Source organism: Manihot esculenta, chromosome 11 (assembly GCF_001659605.2).
Source record: "Manihot esculenta cultivar AM560-2 chromosome 11, M.esculenta_v8, whole genome shotgun sequence".
NCBI classification, from domain to species: Eukaryota; Viridiplantae; Streptophyta; class Magnoliopsida; order Malpighiales; family Euphorbiaceae; genus Manihot; species Manihot esculenta.
This window is the reverse complement of record NC_035171.2, coordinates 12,509,157-12,526,696: the sequence shown is the minus strand read 5'-3', so window position 1 is coordinate 12,526,696 and position 17,540 is coordinate 12,509,157.

The following is a 17,540-nucleotide window of genomic DNA, read 5'->3' as shown; positions in this document are numbered from 1 at the left end:
AACCTTAAGCCTAAATAATTCAAGCCGACTTTTAAACAAGTGTGGTGTACGCTTCCTACTCACTACTTTATCAATCAAGACATGATAATATTACAAGTAGTATGTTAGATTGTTAATCGATGAGACTAAGAAAAATACATATTTACTTGCGCTACTTAGGTTTTTTTTTGGTCTGATTTGGTAGGGTGGGAACTATTCTCGCCATCTTTAATTCATGATATATTGGCTTTTGATCGTAATAAAATTTAAATTTTTCATTTTTTTTAAAAAAAATATAAATATGTGTTTTTTTATTTTTTATTTATTTTAATCATAAAAAAAATCATGACCAGTTATCTCTTTCTCTAATTATTTTTTAGAGAGAGATTTCTTTTTTACAGATCTTCGCTTAAAAACAAAGAGTTGTCCTTGAAAAACTTTTTTTTTATGTGTTTTTATGGTTATATCTACTATTATATGTATTGTTTTTTTATAGGTGGTTTGTTTTTACCTCTCAGGCGAGACTCTGTGTGACTATCAGTTTGTTTTTTGAAAGCTGGAGACTAGTCATTTTGGTGACGTTCATAATACACAACCGTTTTCGTTGTTATCCCAACATAAAAAGCTACACAAGAATGAAATTGCTAGACCTCTATCACGTCGATCTAATTTTTACACCTCTCCTATGGTCTATGATGAGTTTGCTTCTATTTTTTTGAGTTTTTTCCCCGCAGTAATTTTGGTGCTCTTTCTATTGAGTTTTTAAATGGTACTCGTGGTTTGTAAGAGTTTCTAGTAGGTTTCTAAGTCTTCTCAGTGGAAGATGAGCATAGGGAAATAATGGCTTTTCTAGCAGATCTTTCAATTCAACTCGAATATGAATTTTAAGGGCAACAATGTGTTTTTGGTTGGAAACCAGGGTGGGTCATTTTACTAGATTGGATCATTTCCTTCAGATTATGGACTAATTGGACTTTAGGGTAATTGAACCTATTTGAACTCGTTTACTGGACTTGGCCTTTTTGCTATGGAACTTTTATCTTTGAAAAAAAAAAAAAAAACAGTTTAATCATATTAAAAAGTCTCCATTTGAACATAGCGATTACGTTAATAACTAGGCTTTTTACAATTATAGGTTAAAAAAAAAGAAGAATAATTCTGAAACCCTGGTCCGGTAAATCAGCTGTATGCATTTTATAAGTGTGGTAGAGAGCCGTTGACTCAAAAAGAAGTTTTTTTTAAATAAAAAAAATTCTACAACACTTTAAAAGTGCAGTAGAATTTTATTTTTTTTATATATCTACTGCACTTCAAAAGTGCGGTAGAATCGACCAGGTGTAGGGATTCCTGCACCTGGCAAAGAGGGTAGAGACAGGTCTTGTCTATGCCCCGTCAACAAAGAGAGCAGAGACAAGACCCGTCTCTGCCCCGTCAGCAGGAGACAGGCACGCCTCCTGCTGAAGTCTTCTACCACACTTGAAAAGTGCGGTAGAATCTCTGCCAAGTGCAGAAATTCCGGCACCTGTCAGAGAGTCTGCCCTTCTCTACCGCACTTTTAAAGTGCGGTAAAGGGGACCTCTAAGAGATTCTAATACTGAGCTTTTGAAGCTCGGTATTAGAATCTCCCCCACTATAAAAATCCGGTCCTTTTTTGCCCCATCCCTTTTCTCTCCACCCCTTCCCTGCCTCTTCTCTTTTCTCTCTTCCATTGAGATTTCTCTCAATATTTCTTCTCTCTTCCTCTCAACCCATCTCAACAAAATTTTTTCTCAATATTTCTCCTCTCTTCCCAACCCATCTAAACAAAATTTTCTCTCCTTAATATTTCATATCTCTTCCCAACCCATCTAAACCAAAATTTCTCAACTTAATATTTCTCCTATACAGTTCCGGTCTTTAAAATTTTCTATCAACTCTCAAACTCTTTAAAATTAATCTACATTTTCTCTCTTCCCAACCCTATCAACTAAATTTTTTCACCTTTGAATATTTCTCTCAAATTAATCTGCTATATTTATTTCATATTATTGGAGGAGTTGAAATTTTCAACTAAAAATGTATGTCTTATATTAATTTTTTTTTTATAATTTAGGAAATGCGCCAGAGTACCAATTCGATGTACCATTGTCGGATGATGATTGTAACAATCGAAAAGAATATTAGAATGGTTTGTAAAATGTTTGAGTGGAAAAAAATATTTGGTACATTAATGCTTATGATACTTATGCGTACCTTTCTTTTGTTAAGTATTAAAAAATTATTAATCATAATACATTCATAATACCTTCTGTGTAGATAATATAGCAATACAAAGCACATACATTCTGCATATTACATTTATAACACATCCAATTGTAGATAACATAACAATATAATTATTTGCCACCACAAATATTAAACTGTGATAGTAGATAATATAGGGTAACAGTTACTGTTCATCAGATATTTCTTTATCAAATGCATGATTTAGATAATTCATTATAGTTCTTACCTCAGCTTCTGTGAGCTCACGATCCACCACAGCTGCTTGTTCTTTTACCAATTTATACATGTAAAACCTGTAACGATGAAACAACAATCTATTATTTTCTTTTCGAATGATACAGAGACTCTCTTCATATGCCCTTATATTATTCATTGCCATGTTAAGAGAATGACGTTTTATAATAGGAGCACCCAATAACTGCAAATCAGCAACAAGTTTGTTTGATTCGTCAAACCTGAAACTCCACTCTCTTCTCAAACCATCATAATATTCTCTATGATCACCATGCTTCTCTTTTTTATAGTTGTCATTGAAATTTTGAAGCAACCACACTCGACTTTCTCTATTGAATGATGAACTTCCAGCCATTCTTTTATGATCACACAAGGATGCTGAATTTTCATATTTATATACAGTTTGGATCACAAGCATTACATGTCACCTGCACTGCACTATTACAATAATGACATTGTACTATGTCCATGCATGTGACCTGTTCTCATATATAGTATTAAATTATGACATGTACTATTCTCTTGCATATGACTATCTGATACATACTAAAAAATTATGACATGTATTATTATCTTGCATGTGACTTCTCTGATACATACTACAAAATTATGATATGTAATATTACTTTGCATGTGACTTTTCTAATACATACTGCAAATTTATAACATGTAATATGACTTTGCAAGTGACTAGTTATGAAACATAATACCAAAAATATGATATGTACATCGACATTGCTTGTGAATTTTCTTACACATACTACTTTGAATGTGACCCATAAATGTACAAATTACTTGCATGATATTACACAATTATCGTATGTGAAAGTATCTGATAAAATTGCATGTTACTCGTACTTATATTTTTAATGATAATTATTATCAATTTATGATATATTTGTTCACATTTTATTTTACAGATATGACGGGCATACAAAATTACCGTGATTACACGAGTCCGGGCCCTCTTGATTAGTCTTTATTGACACAATAGCAGTCTCATAGATCACAGTCGGTTTGGAATGAGGAAATTGAAAATGAGCCACTACATTATAGGCGATATGTGAGTGTTTTGAAGCATAATTTTCATCCCCGTATTGAGGCCTATCTTAAAATTTCTGGATTTTATGGTGCTGTCAAATAATATTTCTTTTCTCTGGATCATCATTTAATTACATCACTGGTTGAGAGATGACTTCCAGAAACGCATATATTTATGATGCCAGTGGGAGAGTGTACAATTACTCTCCAGGACATCAGTATTATTTCGGGCCTACCTATTGATGGAAATGCTATTGTAGGTAATTCTGTTATCAATTGGGTAATGTACTGTCAAGATACTTTAGGACTCGTACATCCCGCTAATATAATGCGGGGTAGCTCGTTGCCATTAAGTTGGTTAGTCAAAAATTTTAATGAGCTACTAGATGATACTGACGAAGAAGTAGTCCAGAGATATGCTTGTGCTTACATTCTGCATATCATTGGGGGTTCCCTACTCACTGATAGGAATCCTAGTAGGGTGAACATAATGTTTCTGTCTCTAATTGCTAATTTACATAGAGCAGGTATGTATAGTTAGGGTTTAGATTGTCTTGCTTGATTATATCGAAAACTTTGTCAGGCACTTGTAATACCCGGCTAGACTCCGGTATCAGAATTCCTACCGTCCGGTGGAATCTCGGATGTCGGAGACCTCTAGAAGGGTAGAACCATGCTTTCATAAAATGTTTTCATGTTTTTAATGGTTTTAAAGTATGAAACTAAATGAGTTTTTGCATGAAAATAGCATTGGAGGAAAACCCAGGTTCGGCCGCCGAAAGTCAAGTTCGGCCGCCGAACATGCATGCGTTTTGGAGGCACGTTAGGCCCCCGAAGGCATGAGTTAGGGAAGTTCAGGTTCGGCTGCCGAAAGTCAAGTTCGGCCACCGAACATTGCATGGATGCGGAGGCACATTCGGCCCCCGAACGTGGCCTGGCCAGCCACCTATAAATGGGGCACTTAGCCGAAATGGGCGAGCTTTCTCCCATTTTCGGCCACAGCAAGCTTCCGACCTTCCCTTTGCAACTCTTGTGCTCTTCCTCCAAATCTCTACCATTTTTCTTGAGTTTTAAGCTTGCATTGAAGGTTTTGAGCTTTTAAACCAAGTTTTGGAGCTTTGGGAACTCAGGAGCTCATTTTCGTGGATCTCCAAGTTTAGGTCGTCTCCCTCTCGATCTTCAAGAGGTAAGAGCCGATCTTAAGCTCCTCATGTGTTTTAAGTAAGTTTTAAGTGATTTTATGGGGTAGAATGGCATGTATAGGGTTGTAAGAGTTTTTAAGCAAATGTTAGGTTTTATGTGATTTATGAACAATGTGGCATGTTTGAGTATGCTTGAAGTGTTGTAGTTGGGGTAATTGATGTTTTGAGGCTCCTAGGATCTTGTATGCATGTTTTAAGTGAGGTATATGCATGATTGGTGAGTTTGGAGACAAAAATGCACAAAGGAACCGAGTTTCTGCCCTTTGGCAGAAACCAGGTTCGGCAGCCGAAGGCACTTTCGGCCGCCGAACATGGCTGGGGAGGCAGGCCTTTCGGCTGCCGAAGTTGCCCCCGAAAAGAGACTTTCGTCTCTGTCTGGGACTTTCGGCCGCCGAAGGTGCCGCCGAACCTACCTGAGTTTCGTCTCTGTCCAGGACTTTCGGCCGCCGAAGGTGCCGCTGAAAGTGCCCTGTTCAGCCACTTCATGCATATCTCTATGTGATATTTTCAGGATGTTTTAGGGGGTTTTTGGGGAATATATTAGAGTTATGTTTTTGTGTGTTTGGTCCCTCATTGGAGTCCACCTGTGTAGGTTCGGACCCGAGGAACCAAGGACCCCAGCAGTGAGCCAGCTGCTACAGAGTTTGTCAGGGTCAGCCAGAGGTGAGTGGAACTAACTTAACTTTTTTAAATTAAGAAATGAAATGCTTTTATCATGCTTCATGCATCATGATCATATTATAGGTTGTTTGCATTAGAATTCACGACTATGCCGCATTGTATTGTTGTGATAGATGATAGTGGATGGACATTAGGATGATTCATTAGCCTTCTATATACGAAGTCCTGTGGTGCCCATAATAGGGCCGGGCAATACGAAGACCTGTGGTGCCCATAATAGGGCCGGGCAATAACTCCGAGTACGAAGTCCTGTGGTGCCCATAATAGGGCCGGGCAATACGAAGTCCTGTGGTGCCCATAATAGGGCCGGGCAATACGAAGTCCTGTGGTGCCCATAATAGGGCCGGGCATGGAGTTGAGGGATTTTTGAATCAGTCCATCCGTGGTGTGATTTGATTGTGCAGTGACGCATTTCATGATAGCATGTTTTAAATATTCTTTTTTACAGTTCTACTCACTGGGCATCTAGCTCACCCCTCTCCCCTAACCCCCAGGTTTGCAGGTACGGGATAGATAGAGAAGGCAAGAAGAAAAAGTCATATGTATGTAATAGTTAGTGTGTGGACATGACAATTGTATTATGATGAAATGTAAAAATATTCAGGATGTTATGTAATGAGGTTATTGAGGATAGAGTTGTGCTTGACCATAATGTATTGTTAATCCCTTTTGTATATACATGATCTTATGTTATGATGTTTATGTAAACTAACTCAACACAGGTTGTTTTGCCTTTAAGGCTTGATGAGATCCCACAGAGGGACTATGTTATGTATATGTTCAGAGTATGCACAGGTTGAGTTAGTAGATGACAGTTTGTATGAAGAAAAGTTTTAATTTTTATGCATGTTGTTGATCATGTATGGGATTATACAGGTTTACAGGTTATATGTCAGGCTTGCTACGGGTCCCGGCGGCCTTAAGTCGACCCGGATCCTAGCGCCAGTAGCGGTCCGGATTTTCGGGGCGTTACAGAATGGTATCAGAGCCCTAGGTTCATATGGTCGGACCTAGAGTGTCGGGCTCATAGATGTTATAGAAGGTCAAGCACAATAGGAAGGTCATGTCCACTAGGATAGGATGTTGAGTCCTGTCTTGTATGATGATGTGAAATGCCATGATTTTGTACATGTGCATTAATGATATGATATGCTATGTGATGTATGCGATGAGGGTTCATGTGTGCCCACATGAACCATATGATGCTAATGTTTGCTTGTTATGAGCTGTTTTTCAGAGAATAGGATGAGAGGAACTCGTCGATCTGCGCGATTGACTGGAGTGCCACCTGAGGATGAGGGCACGAGCGCCCGTCCTCCTACATTGCCTAGGGCAATGTCTTGTAGAGCCAACAGAGAGAGAGTGTCAAGGGACCCTAGAAGGTCTTTTGATGCCAGCAGAAGGGGGACTGATAGAGGAGGAAGTTCTTCAGATGTGAGGGAGGTTACGGAAGAGGATCAGAGGCGGGATGGAAACCTGGATGTGAGCATGCAGGAAGAAGGGACAGGGGAGTCTCAGGGAGGCGTTCAGGCCTCGGGGTATGGTTTTCCACCCCATTATCCAACCTTCCCACAGGGTTCAGGGTATCCGATGGGAGGCACATCGGATTACTCCAGCTTTAACCCCTACCCTACCTACATGCCTTATCCACCTTTCTACCCACCCTACACACAGTACCCAGCTTATCCACCCTCACCCTTCTATCCAAACCTGGCAAACCCCGCCTCGGGGAATGCTGCACCTCCACCTCCACCACCTACAGAACCAGCAGCCCCAGTTACTCAACCTCCTAGACCTAGCTCAGTCGATGGGAGCAAGGTAAAGATGACAGATTACCTCAAGCTAGATGCTCCCAAATACAAGTTAGGGGATGACCCCTTTGAGTATCTGAGAGTAGTGAAGACAATAACTGATGAGCTAGGGGCAAGTGACAGCAGGGCCATTCAGATGGCAGGGTTCATTTTAAAGTGCAAGAAGGCACGGGAATGGTTCAAGTGTTATGTGGACCCGAGACTAGACGGTATGACATGGGAGGAATTTGCGAATGAGTTCGCTGGATGGGCTTTTCCAGACAGTTCTAGAGAACTGAAAATGATTGAGTTTGAGCAACTGAGGCAGTCAGAGCACATGAGTGTAGAGGAGTTCACGGATAAATTCTTGGAGCTATTGCCTTTTTCAGGGCAAGCTCTAGATTCAGATACGAAGAAAGCCAAGAAATATGTTATGAAGCTGCATTCCAGGTACTCCTCGTTGGTTCAGTCAGCCGAGAGAGAAAGTTTCCACACTGTGGTGGATATGGCTCGAAGAATGGAGGCAAGTGCTATAGTTGAGGGGTCAGTGAAGCAGTCAGTGACCCAGTCTTCAGGGGTTAAGACCCCAAACAGAGGAGGACCAGGTTTCTCTTCTCAGAGTTCAGGTAAGAAGAGGTGGGATAGTACCACCAAGAAGCCGAAGAAGAATAAGTTTTGGAACAAGTTGAAATCCGGTCTGGGATTCGGCGGTGGCTCGAGCTCAGGCTCAGATGGTACAGAATGCCAGAGATGTGGAAGACCGCACAGGGGAGTGTGTCGAGCTGGGACTAATGCATGTTTCAGATGTGGACATGAGGGACACATAGCTCGGGATTGTCCTAGAGCGCCTTTTATGGGCCAGCCCCAGCAGACAGCTTTTGGTAGTGTGGCACAGCCAGCAGTTCCAGCCACAACTCAGGGCAGTGGCAGAGGTAGAGGGAGAGGGGTAGCCTCTTCTTTGGGTTCCCGAGGTGAAGGTCCATCAGCTCCAGCCAGGATCTTCACCATGACACAGCAGGAGGCTAACACATCTAACACCGTGGTGTCAGGTAATCTCGTCATTGGGTGTTCTGATGTGTATGCATTAATGGACCCGGGTGCATCTCATTCATTTATTGCTCCGAGAGCCGTTGAGAGGTTAGGTCTGATAGTCTCTGGGTTAGAGTGTCCCCTATGGGTCAGTGGACCCAAGTGTGACCCGTCAGTGGCAGTGTCAGTCTGCCAGTACAGTCCAGTTTTTATTGAGGGAAGATGCCTCTCCGCCGACCTTGTGGTTCTAGATTTGACAGACTTTGACGTCATTCTAGGGATGGATTGGCTATCTACCCATGGTGCTACCTTGGACTGCAGGGACAAGGTAGTCAGGTTCAGAGATCAGAACGGGTCAGAGGTCGTCTTCAGAGGAGACAAGAGGGGCACACCTAGAGGTCTGATATCAGCTCTTCAGGCTCGTAGGTTGCTTAGGAAGGGATGTCAGGGGTACTTAGCTCATGTGAGAGAGCTAGACAGTCAGGTCAGGGAGCTGGCCTCGGTGCCAGTTGTCCGAGAGTTTCAGGATGTCTTTCCTGATGAGCTTCCAGGTTTACCACCTGCTAGGGAGATAGAGTTCGAGATAGAGTTGGTGCCTGGAACTAGACCGATCTCTATCCCTCCCTACAGGATGGCCCCAGCCGAGTTAAAGGAGTTGAAAGAGCAATTGCAAGAGCTGGTAGAAAAGGGTTTCATCCGACAGAGTACCTCACCTTGGGGTGCTCCGGTCTTGTTTGTGAGGAAGAAGGATGGATCCCTTAGACTTTGTATCGACTACAGGCAGTTGAACAAAGTCACTACCAAGAATAGGTACCCATTGCCTAGGATCGATGATCTATTCGACCAGCTAGCCGGAGCGGGTTGTTTCTCCAAAATAGATCTAAGATCGGGGTACCATCAGCTAAGGATAAGGGATGAGGATGTGCCAAAGACGGCTTTCAGGACCAGATATGGGCATTTTGAGTTCCTTGTGATGCCGTTCGGGTTAACTAACGCCCCTGCAGCATTCATGGATCTCATGAACAGAGTGTTTAACCAGTACCTGGATCACTTTGTTATTGTCTTCATAAATGATATCTTAGTGTATTCCAGGAATGCAGAGGAGCATGCCCATCATCTGCGGTTGGTCTTGCAGACTTTGAGGGAACATGGCTTGTATGCCAAGTTCTCTAAATGTGAGTTCTGGCTGAGGAGCATTTCGTTCTTGGGGCATGTAGTGTCAGAGAATGGTATTGAGGTAGATCCCAAGAAGACAGAAACTGTGGCTAACTGGCCTAGACCCACTTCAGTGACAGAGATTAGAAGTTTCTTGGGTTTGGCAGGTTACTACAGGAGGTTCGTTCAGGACTTCTCTAAGATAGCAGCTCCTCTGACCAGACTAACCAGGAAAATCAGAAGTTTCTGTGGACCGACCAGTGCGAGGAGAGTTTCGAAGAACTCAAGAAGAGGTTGACTTCAGCACCAGTGTTAGCTCTGCCATCTAGTGATGAGGACTTTACAGTCTTTTGTGATGCGTCCCGTGTGGGAATGGGTTGTGTACTGATGCAGAATGAGAGGGTGATCGCTTACGCTTCTAGGCAGCTGAAGAAGCATGAGTTGAATTACCCCACACATGACCTTGAGATGGCAGCAGTAATCTTTGCACTCAAGATGTGGAGGCATTACCTCTATGGGGTGAAATGTGAGATCTTTACAGATCATAAGAGCCTGCAGTACATCTTGAGTCAGAGGGATCTGAATCTGAGACAGAGGAGATGGGTGGAGCTGCTGAGTGACTATGATTGCAAGATTCAGTATCATCCGGGTAAGGCGAATGTCGTGGCAGACGCCCTAAGCCGGAAGTCACTAGGCAGTCTATCCCACATAACGGCAGAGAGGAGACCAGTGGTGAAGGAGTTCTACAAGCTTATTGAGGAAGGTCTACAGTTGGAGTTGTCTGGTACAGGTGCCTTGGTGGCCCAGATGAGAGTAGCACCCGTGTTTCTGGAGCAGGTGGCTCAGAAACAACATGAGGACCCGGAGTTAGTGAAGATTGCCCGGACTGTTCAGTCAGGCAATGATAGCGAGTACAGATTCGACAGTAAGGGGATCCTCCGCTATGGGAGCAGACTATGTGTACCAGATGACATTGGGCTAAAAGGAGACATTATGAGGGAGGCTCATAATGCAAGATACAGCATTCACCCCGGAGCCACCCAGATGTATCAAGATTTGAAGAAAGTTTATTGGTGGCCAGCAATGAAGAAAGAAGTGGCACAGTTTGTGTCCGCCTGCGAAATATGTCAGAGGGTGAAGCTGGAACATCAGAAGCCGGCTGGAATGCTTAACCCGCTACCTATTCCAGAGTGGAAATGGGAGAATATAGCTATGGACTTCGTAGTGGGGTTACCGGCGACGTCCAACAGAGTGGACTCTATATGGGTGATTGTGGACAGACTCACCAAATCTGCTCACTTCATTCCTGTCAGGAGTGGCTACTCTGTGGACAAGTTGGCGCAGGTGTATGTCGATGAGATCGTCAGGCTGCATGGGGTTCCTGTTTCGATAGTGTCAGATAGAGGGCCCCAGTTCACCTCCAGATTTTGGCGGAGTCTGCAGAATGCCATGGGTACTAGGTTGGATTTCAGTACTGCCTTCCACCCCCAGACTGATGGACAGTCAGAAAGGACCATCCAGACTATCGAGGATATGCTCAGAATGTGTGTGCTAGACTTTGGCGGTTCTTGGAGGCAGCATCTACCTTTGGTGGAGTTTGCCTACAACAACAGCCATCATGCTAGCATCGGGATGGCTCCATATGAAGCTTTGTATGGAAGGAAGTGCAGATCACCTGTTTGCTGGGAGGAAGTTGGAGAAAAGGCCTTGGCAGGGCCTGAGTTAGTAGAGATCACCAGCAGGGTGGTACCCATAATCAGAGAAAGAATCAAGACTGCTGCAAGCAGACAAAAGAGCTATGCAGACATCCGCAGAAGACAGTTAGAGTTTCAGGAGGGGGATCTGGTATTGCTCAAGGTGTCTCCAATGAAGGGAGTGGTTCGCTTCGGGAAGAAAGGTAAACTAGCCCCACGATACATCGGATCCTTTGAAATCTTGCAAAAGATTGGGAATGTGTCGTACAAGCTGGATTTACCTGCTTCGATGGAAAGAGTCCATCCGGTTTTCCATGTTTCAATGTTGAGGAAGTTTGTGTCAGATCCGAGCAAGGTTCTTAGTGAGCCTAATGTGGAGGTCCAAGAGGATCTCACCTATGTTGAACAGCCAGTACGGATCATAGACACCCAGATCAGAAAGTTAAGAAACAAGGAAATCCCGATGGTGAAAGTCCTGTGGAACCACCACAACTTGGAAGAATGCACTTGGGAGACACGAGAGTCTATGCTCCAGCAGTACCCTCATCTCTTTTAAGGTTAGATCCCTATGTGTTTATGTGCCTTGTATATGTGTTATGTTCTTTGCCATGCTATGTGTGCTAGTGAGGAACATTCGGGGACGAATGTTCTTAAGGGGGGGAGAATGTAATACCCGGCTAGACTCCGGTATCGGAATTCCTACCGTCCGGTGGAATCTCGGATGTCGGAGACCTCTAAAAGGGTAGAACCATGCTTTCATAAAATGTTTTCATGTTTTTAATGGTTTTAAAGTATGAAACTAAATGAGTTTTTGCATGAAAATAGCATTGGAGGAAAACCCAGGTTCGGCCGCCGAAAGTCAAGTTCGGCCGCCGAACATGCATGCGTTTTGGAGGCACGTTAGGCCCCCGAAGGCATGAGTTAGGGAAGTTCAGGTTCGGCCGCCGAAAGTCAAGTTCGGCCGCCGAACATTGCATGGATGCGGAGGCACATTCGGCCCCCGAACGTGGCCTGGCCAGCCACCTATAAATGGGGCACTTAGCCGAAATGGGCGAGCTTTCTCCCATTTTCGGCCACAGCAAGCTTCCGACCTTCCCTTTGCAACTCTTGTGCTCTTCCTCCAAATCTCTACCATTTTTCTTGAGTTTTAAGCTTGCATTGAAGGTTTTGAGCTTTTAAACCAAGTTTTGGAGCTTTGGGAACTCAGGAGCTCATTTTCGTGGATCTCCAAGTTTAGGTCGTCTCCCTCTCGATCTTCAAGAGGTAAGAGCCGATCTTAAGCTCCTCATGTGTTTTAAGTAAGTTTTAAGTGATTTTATGGGGTAGAATGGCATGTATAGGGTTGTAAGAGTTTTTAAACAAATGTTAGGTTTTATGTGATTTATGAACAATGTGGCATGTTTGAGTATGCTTGAAGTGTTGTAGTTGGGGTAATTGATGTTTTGAGGCCCCTAGGATCTTGTATGCATGTTTTAAGTGAGGTATATGCATGATTGGTGAGTTTGGAGACAAAAATGCACAAAGGAACCGAGTTTCTGCCCTTTGGCGGAAACCAGGTTCGGCAGCCGAAGGCACTTTCGGCCGCCGAACATGGCTGGGGAGGCAGGTCTTTCGACTGCCGAAGTTGCCCCCGAAAAGAGACTTTCGTCTCTGTCTGGGACTTTCGGCCGCCGAAGGTGCCGCCGAACCTACCTGAGTTTCGTCTCTGTCCAGGACTTTCGGCCGCCGAAGGTGCCGCCGAAAGTGCCCTGTTCAGCCACTTCATGCATATCTCTATGTGATATTTTCAGGATGTTTTAGGGGGGTTTTTGGGGAATATATTAGAGTTATGTTTTTGTGTGTTTGGTCCCTCATTGGAGTCCACCTGTGTAGGTTCGGACCCGAGGAACCAAGGACCCCAGCAGTGAGCCAGCTGCTACAGAGTTTGTCAGGGTCAGCCAGAGGTGAGTGGAACTAACTTAACTTTTTTAAATTAAGAAATGAAATGCTTTTATCATGCTTCATGCATCATGATCATATTATAGGTTGTTTGCATTAGAATTCACGACTATGCCGCATTGTATTGTTGTGATAGATGATAGTGGATGGACATTAGGATGATTCATTAGCCTTCTATATACGAAGTTTTGTGGTGCCCATAATAGGGCCGGGCAATACGAAGACCTGTGGTTCCCATAATAGGGCCGGGCAATAACTCCGAGTACGAAGTCCTGTGGTGCCCATAATAGGGCCGGGCAATACGAAGTCCTGTGGTGCCCATAATAGGGCCGGGCATGGAGTTGAGGGATTTTTGAATCAGTCCATCCGTGGTGTGATTTGATTGTGCAGTGACGCATTTCATGATAGCATGTTTTAAATATTCTTTTTTACAGTTCTACTCACTGGGCATCTAGCTCACCCCTCTCCCCTAACCCCCAGGTTTGCAGGTACGGGATAGATAGAGAAGGCAAGAAGAAAAAGTCATATGTATGTAATAGTTAGTGTGTGGACATGACAATTGTATTATGATGAAATGTAAAAATATTCAGGATGTTATGTAATGAGGTTATTGAGGATAGAGTTGTGCTTGACCATAATGTATTGTTAATCCCTTTTGTATATACATGATCTTATGTTATGATGTTTATGTAAACTAACTCAACACAGGTTGTTTTGCCTTTAAGGCTTGATGAGATCCCACAGAGGGACTATGTTATGTATATGTTCAGAGTATGCACAGGTTGAGTTAGTAGATGACAGTTTGTATGAAGAAAAGTTTTAATTTTTATGCATGTTGTTGATCATGTATGGGATTATACAGGTTTACAGGTTATATGTCAGGCTTGCTACGGGTCCCGGCGGCCTTAAGTCGACCCGGATCCTAGCGCCGGTAGCGGTCCGGATTTCCGGGGCGTTACAGCACTGATCCGAGAGTGTCTCAATTAGGTGGAGCCCTACACATCCTGCAAATATGGGCATGGGATCGATTTATTTCAATATCACCACCTATAAATATACGAGACCCACATAATAATGCTCCACTAGGAAGTCAGTTAGTATTTTATGCTATGACATTATTATGATTTGCATGTTACACATTTATATTAAATTCTTGTGTTTTATTTATAATAATTTTAAGTAGAGTAATGCACGACGTATCACTCAAGTCGTGACACATGTCTTGACAGAAATATGCTATAAATTTAACAGAATGGGTGATCTAGAGGTATTATATGAATTATGAAATGTACTTGGATTATTATGATATTTCTTAAAAATTTCTAATAAATATATATTTTTTTATTTCAGATGGTATGGGAGGCATATTCCGATGAACTTCTTGCATCATTACCATAGGACGTGACATTTGGAGAGTAGTTGTTCCCTTGATCTGCTTCCACGTGGTAGAATGACATCAACCTGATAGAGTGTTGCGCCAATTTGGGATGCAACAACCAATACCACATCCAGTACGCCAGCCAACTGATCTTAACAACACATCTCTATTATCATTCGACAGTAATTGGATTACAATTCATGCACGTTGGATTGCCATTTGGGAAGAAAGATGGCAAAGATCGGTTGAAGCAACACCATTAGATGGGCCATTACATTATCATTCAGAGTACCTAAGAATGGTATAGACGATTTTCTCATCGATGGATATCCCATCGTGGTGCAGCTACTGGTACTGTGATAGTATTTTATTATTCATTACATTTTCATATGTATTTTTTTTAAACATATTAATGTTTAATTATTGTTATGCCAATAGGAGGATGGTATCGAGAATATACATTTAATTAATCGACAGTTTTCTAATCCGGGCATAAATTTTATTGAAAGACAAACAACAGTCATGTTCTATGCCATGGAGGAAGAGAAACGAATAACAGAGGTACTTCCACCACAGCCGGCACCTCGGGTGCAACCTATGCCAGATGACCTTGACCAGTCTGTTGACCCGCCGAGGAGGCCTAGGCGTAGATGTAGCTCTCGCCAAGAAGCTGATACTGATGTACATACCACTGTCCCGGTAAATGTCATCATTCCGACACTCGTTTCATTCCACATTCATCGATCATTTGGTGAGGTTGGGCAGCCTTCAGCAGGACCTAGTGTTCCACAAGAAGGTGGATAATAATATACTACATTGACACAACCATTCTCTGGCAATTTTGTATAGTACACATTAGGGTAGCAGTACTCCACTTTTGCATATAATGATATCTATTTACCATAGAATTACACTGCAACACAAGATCCGAGCTCGGTGACTTCTGATTTTAATATTAATCATGCTGCTGCTGCTGAAGGTGAGGGTACAACCGCCGGTCATATAGAACTCGACGTCCACATGAAAGAAGGGGACGTCCACATGAAAGAAGGGGACGTCCACATGAAAAAAGAGACGTCCATATGGCACGGAAGGACATTTGAAACATTATTAGTATTATTTTTTTATTTTATTATTTGTAATTATATTGCTTTATTTTTATTACATTATGTAATTTTTGTATTATTTATATGTAATTTTTTATAATTTTTATGATTCATAAATATTTTATTTATTTATTTATAAATATGGTTCTAATAAAAATAATAAATTCTATGAATAAATATAAAATATATGATATTATTTAAATAAATATAATTATGATGTTATATTTATATATAATTTTAATTATTAAAATAAATTCATATATAATCATTATAATGTTAAGTTTTAATTATATTAAAATAATTAATATTAATACAATTTTTATAATTATATATATATTTAATATAAAAATAAATAAATTAAATTAATATAATATATATTTAACATACAAACTTAGTATTAACGCACTTGTAAACTGCGGTAATACGAAAACCTGCAGAAATTGATTGGCGGTCATCTCAATTTATAATTTGCGATCAGATCAATTTATGGGAATTAGAAAATTCTACTGCATTTTTAAATTGCAAGAGTTTTTTATTTAAAAAAATTTTTTACCATATTTCAAAATTCCACCGTATATTTAAAATACGGTATAATTTTCTACTTTAAAAAAAATTTATTCTTTCCTTATCGTGCTCTTAAAAAGTCAGCGGTATTTGTGATAGAATCTACCGTATTTATAAAGTCTACCATATTTATAAAGTGTGATAAAACGGTAATTCACTCCGATTTAAAAAATGTTTTTCCTCGAATTAGAATTTAAGAAATATATATATATATTTTTAAATTTTATTTTACAAAAAGGCTTTAATAACCTGCATCTATGGTGCACCCAGTTTTAGCAGTAGGCGCAAAATCTGGTATAGAATTATAGAAAGAAAAGAAAGATGAACTGGCCATGATTAGGGTTTCTTGTTGATGTAGTCATATGACGTTTCCATACAAGAAAACAACAAAGGGTGGGATTGATTTCAACCAATGTGGTAATGAAAAACCATTTCCATATATCAACCCTTACAGATAGATTTAATTCTTGAATGTATAACTTTGAACTTTTCATACTTTAACCCTTTAAAAATTTTAAATTTATTTACATTTTTACTACAAAGTTGAAAACATATTTTTTTGGCAATAATTTCTGTTATTTGCTATATGTCATAAAATCAAAATTCACAAAAATTACCTTTCAAGAAATTATGTGTAAAAATGCAAAAATATTTAATTTGACTTGTTTTAACAAATAATCATGGACATTTTAAATTAATTATTTCGGTTAATTATAAAATACTAATTGTCGGTGTAATTATAATTTTTAATTATTAACATCTGACAATTTGATTTTAATTTTATCAAATAAAATATTTATTTAAGCACCCATATAAAAATAGATAGGACAACATCATCTCAAATTAGTGATTAAAAGCAAAAACATTAAAAAAAATTTTTTGAAACATTCCACTAATATTTCGTAATTCTGACTCTTAGTGTCTATTTGAATTGTTATAAATATGGTTGAAAATATCATTCTCATAAATAGAGTAAATATTCACTAAAAATATTTTATTTTTTATTAGGTTGATCTGATACCAACAGGATTTCCTTAACTCCTTTCACCATGAGCATTAGCAATGTTCCCAAAGGAGAAAATCCTAAAATGAAAGAACAGTTACTTAAGCATTCCCTAATTGCTTTTTTAAGGCATTTTCTTTTCCTTTAATAGCACTTCAGCCCTCTACTTTATAAGGCCAAAAATGGTGAGTAGAATCAGCTAAGAACATTCTACTATGAGAAAAATCACAAGGAAAAAAAGAATATAATATGAATGAGAAACAAGCAAGCAAATTTGGGATGCCAACTTCACCAAACAAACTCACAAACAAGCCAGTCTGATTATGGTAGGTCCCCAGATCAGTCGCCTACCCTCACCCACATGACCAAATCATTGATCAAGAAAATTCAAGAAATCTCCCCAGTCAACGACTGACACCTTTACTTTTACAGTGTACTCACTTTCTTAAAGAAGTAAATCAACTTTGTTAGAGTTGGGTCA